The sequence below is a fragment of the Schistocerca americana genome, unplaced genomic scaffold, assembly GCF_021461395.2.
Source record: "Schistocerca americana isolate TAMUIC-IGC-003095 unplaced genomic scaffold, iqSchAmer2.1 HiC_scaffold_296, whole genome shotgun sequence".
NCBI classification, from domain to species: domain Eukaryota; kingdom Metazoa; phylum Arthropoda; class Insecta; order Orthoptera; family Acrididae; genus Schistocerca; species Schistocerca americana.
In genome coordinates, this window is record NW_025726012.1 from 148,820 (window position 1) to 153,819 (window position 5,000).

General features: G+C 50.4%; 1 pseudogene; it reads right to left on the bottom strand.

Moving 5' to 3' along the window:
• Positions 1-1,880, bottom strand: part of LOC124579137 — a 3,110-nt pseudogene extending 1,230 nt beyond the window's left edge.
• Between the last annotated feature and the right edge of the window lie 3,120 nt (positions 1,881-5,000).

A 5,000-nucleotide genomic window follows, 5' to 3' on the forward strand; every position in this document is an offset into this window, starting at 1 on the left:
GGTGAACCAACAGCGTGGGACACAAATCCAACTACGAGCTTTTTAACCGCAACAACTTTAATATACGCTATTGGAGCTGGAATTACCGCGGCTGCTGGCACCAGACTTGCCCTCCAATAGATACTCGTTAAAGGATTTAAAGTGTACTCATTCCGATTACGGGGCCTCGGATGAGTCCCGTATCGTTATTTTTCGTCACTACCTCCCCGTGCCGGGAGTGGGTAATTTGCGCGCCTGCTGCCTTCCTTGGATGTGGTAGCCGTTTCTCAGGCTCCCTCTCCGGAATCGAACCCTGATTCCCCGTTACCCGTTACAACCATGGTAGGCGCAGAACCTACCATCGACAGTTGATAAGGCAGACATTTGAAAGATGCGTCGCCGGTACGAGGACCGTGCGATCAGCCCAAAGTTATTCAGAGTCACCAAGGCAAACGGACCGGACGAGCCGACCGATTGGTTTTGATCTAATAAAAGCGTCCCTTCCATCTCTGGTCGGGACTCTGTTTTTTTTTTTTTTTTTTTAAAAAAAAAAAAAATAAAAAAAAAAAAAAAAAAATAAAAAAAATCTTTATTCATCATTGTTATTATTATACAGAATAACCTACTACCTAATACATTAGTAGGTCCTATTATTAACTATTTCTAATTTTCTATCTGCAGCTAATGTTATGTTTAACACTACAGGATTTTAACGATACATCACCACTATGAGAGTATTATGCTACTACTTTGCTATTCTGTTGTTTTTCTATCGTACTTAATTTTATCCATCTATTTTAAAATGCTGATGTCAAATGGTTTCTTGTTATAACTATTCTAACTATTCTACCTGCAGCGTTACATATGTGTCAGATTATGATACAAACCTATTTTATTGGCCGTTCCCACTGAGCTAATCCCAGTGGGAGTGCCCCTGACACTGGGCTGGCCAGAAACCTGGTCGCTGCAGTTTTATACTGTTTCTCTTATCCTAATTGTTGATCTTATAACTAACTTAATTCTAATGTCATGATTGGTGCTTGTCAATCCGGTAGTGATGTACTGCCCCCCAACCTATTCCATAGACCTGGCGGATTCCAGCCGTGAAGCGACTGGCCTATTCCATGTCCCGGCGGAACAGGGGGGCGTACGCGACAAATCTGGTGTTTAATTAATCAATATTACGGAGATATTCTTTGAGGACTTTATTTGATATGTTATTAGTTAATTTGTTGAGAATATCGAAGGTGCCTTCTTGCCTGAGCAGGTGGTACGTGTCGTTGTTCGGTAGTTGTTCCCTGAGTTGGTGTGCTACATCGTCGAAGAGGGGACACTCATACACCACATGGTCTGGAGTGCCCAGCACTGCTCCACAGTCACACGCTGATGCTGCCCTTTTCCCAAACCGACAGAGATATGTCGGGTAGGGTCCGTGGCCTGTAAGAAAGTGCAGTAGCCCCTTTGATGGTTTGATATAAGTCAGTTCAAGGCGTTCCTTTATGCTTGGAAACAGCTCGTGTGTTCTTCGCCCAGTTTCCTCACTGTCCCAGAGTTCCTGCCACAATTCCATTCCCCTTCTTTTAATGCTTGGCTTATCCCCTACATATACCCCCATAATTTCTTCTATCTTCTCCCTTCTATTTTTCTTGACCCAGTACCAGGTAGCCTGTTCCCTAATTTTTATGTCTAAAGGACATAACCCCATCAGTACAGTCGGGACTCTGTTTGCATGTATTAGCTCTAGAATTACCACAGTTATCCAAGTAACGTGGGTACGATCTAAGGAACCATAACTGATTTAATGAGCCATTCGCGGTTTCACCTTAATGCGGCTTGTACTGAGACATGCATGGCTTAATCTTTGAGACAAGCATATGACTACTGGCAGGATCAACCAGGGAGCTGCGTCAACTAGAGCTGAGCAGCCGGCCGCCCGGGAGTGTGTCCCGGGGGCCCGCGCGAACACGCAAGCGTCCGCTCAATTATTCTGCAAACAGGAGGAGGCTGAGCTCCCCTGCACAATACACCTCGAAACCCTCTCAGGTCCCGGCGGCGCGCAGCGCCGTCCTAAGTACTTGGTCGGGTTCGAGAGAGGCGCAATCGCCCGGAGTTTGGCGAGTAGACGCTTTAGGTGCGACCACCCGTGCTCCCAACTGAGCTTGCCGCTGCCGACAGAGGCCCGGGAGCGTGCTGTCGTGGCATTGCCGGCGGGAGACAACACGCGCCACCTACGGTGACCGGCAGCTCCAACGCCAGCGCCACAGAAGGACAAAAGCCCCACTTGGGTGCCGAAGCGAACTCTCCCAGCACAGCGCACGCGCCAACACGTCCGCACAGCTGCGATACAAACCACCTGCGAGAACCGCAGAGGCGACCGAGCAGCAGACGGCGTCGCGGCGCCGAGCGCCGGGCGGCGGCGCATCCTCAGCGCACACAGTCCTCAATCGGACCAGCACACTGCAGATGTCCACCGCGCTTCGCACCGGGCCCGCGAGGACCTACTTTGGCCGCACGGCGCCGCGTGCAGGGTGCGCCGGCGCGCAGCTGCGCCGCCTGCCGCCTCCGTCGGCCGGCGCGCCTGCCACTGGCCGCCCCCACCAGCCGGCTGTAGCGCGTGCGCCCACGCACCGCGCGGCCAGCACGCCGGGAGGCCCCCCCTCACCGGCCGGGGACGGTCCCACCCAGCCACCGCCGCGTATCGCTTCACACCCAGATGCCATTCACGTTCGTGGGCATGGTGGGTATCGCTGGAACAACCGGTTGGTAGCTCAACCGATCGTCGCCATCACTGATTCACCTCTAGCGAGAACAACCGCACCACAACGGTTTACCAGTTGTTCATTTGCATAACGTCACCAGCAAACGTAGGCGTCCATCGCCATTTGCAAATTCAACGATTGTTGCATGCCTGTGTCAGGTGTCACGACACACTATGTCTGCCCACATACACGCAACAACATGTGCACGCTTCGCGAACACGTGGAAGGTGGCCCCCGTACGTATGCGATGTCCATTGCGCGAACGACTGTCAACCGGCCTCTGTCGCATGTCGCAGATGTGGAACGCAGTGCACCATGCTATCACGGTGTGTGAGAAGAGACGACTACGTCTGACAACACGCGCCACTACATCAACAGACGGCTCATGCTGATCGCCATCCAGGGCATACCACACTGCAATCCAGCTCTTATAGGGAGACGACACGTAGCTGAGTGCACAACATTTGGACCGCATGGTTCGCCGTTGTTGGCGCAGTCGTTGTACGGTCACATGTACCACGATGTATCATTCAGTACATGAGGACCAATGTGCAGTACAGTGTGTGATTTGGACGTACAACATCAGCGGACAGTTGACACAGGCCGTACCACAGCGTAGGCTAAGTGCTTCGCACATGCGAATGCCAATGAACAACTGCAAATGCCAATGAACAACTGCAAAGGGCATTGAGCATGTACGTCCTGCTGCCATCCACATTACAGTGTATAGCTGCAAGGTGTTTAACATGAAGCGATACACTGGGGACCGGGCAGTGCGAGTAGCAAACTATATTGCGGGGGTTGCAGTTAGGCAACACTACACTAATTTAACGCGTCGTATGACAATTACAGAGCAGGTTAAGGCCCAACGTGTGTTGGGTTAAGGCCCAACGTGTGTTGGGTTAAGGCCCAACGTGTGTTGGGTTAAGGCCCAACGTGTGTTGGGTTAAGGCCCAACGTGTGTTGGGTTAAGGCCCAACGTGTGTTGGGTTAAGGCCCAACGTGTGTTGGGTTAAGGCCCAACGTGTGTTGGGTTAAGGCCCAACGTGTGTTGGGTTAAGGCCCAACGTGTGTTGGGTTAAGGCCCAACGTGTGTTGGGTTAAGGCCCAACGTGTGTTGGGTTAAGGCCCAACGTGTGTTGGGTTAAGGCCCAACGTGTGTTGGGTTAAGGCCCAACGTGTGTTGGGTTAAGGCCCAACGTGTGTTGGGTTACGTTAAGGGGCAATGTGGGTTACGTTAAGGGGCAATGTGGGTTACGTTAAGGGGCAATGTGGGTTACGTTACGGCGCAATATAGGTTACGTTACGGCGCAATATAGGTTACGTTAAGGCGCAATATCGGTTACGTTAAGGCGCAATACAGGTTACGTTAAGGCGCAATACAGGTTACGTTAAGGCGCAATACAGGTTACGTTAAGGCGCAATACAGGTTACGTTAAGGCGCAATACAGGTTACGTTAAGGCGCAATACAGGTTACGTTAAGGCGCAATACAGGTTACGTTAAGGCGCAATACAGGTTACGTTAAGGCGCAATACAGGTTACGTTAAGGCGCAATGCAGGTTACGTTAAGGCGCAATGCAGGTTACGTTAAGGCGCAATACAGGTTACGTTAAGGCGCAATACAGGTTACGTTAAGGCGCAATACAGGTTACGTTAAGGCGCAATACAGGTTACGTTAAGGCGCAATACAGGTTACGTTAAGGCGCAATACAGGTTACGTTAAGGCGCAATACAGGTTACGTTAAGGCGCAATACAGGTTACGTTAAGGCGCAATACAGGTTACGTTAAGGCGCAATACAGGTTACGTTAAGGCGCAATACAGGTTACGTTAAGGCGCAATACAGGTTACGTTAAGGCGCAATACAGGTTACGTTAAGGCGCAATACAGGTTACGTTAAGGCGCAATACAGGTTACGTTAAGGCGCAATACAGGTTACGTTAAGGCGCAATACAGGTTACGTTAAGGCGCAATACAGGTTACGTTAAGGCGCAATACAGGTTACGTTAAGGCGCAATACAGGTTACGTTAAGGCGCAATACAGGTTACGTTAAGGCGCAATACAGGTTAGGTTAAGGCGCAATACAGGTTAGGTTAAGGCGCAATACAGGTTAGGTTAAGGTACGACATAGGTTAGGTTAAGGTACGACATAGGTTAGGTTAAGGTACGACATAGGTTAGGTTAAGGTACGACATAGGTTAGGTTAAGGTACGACATAGGTTAGGTTAAGGTACGACATAGGTTAGGTTAAGGTACGACA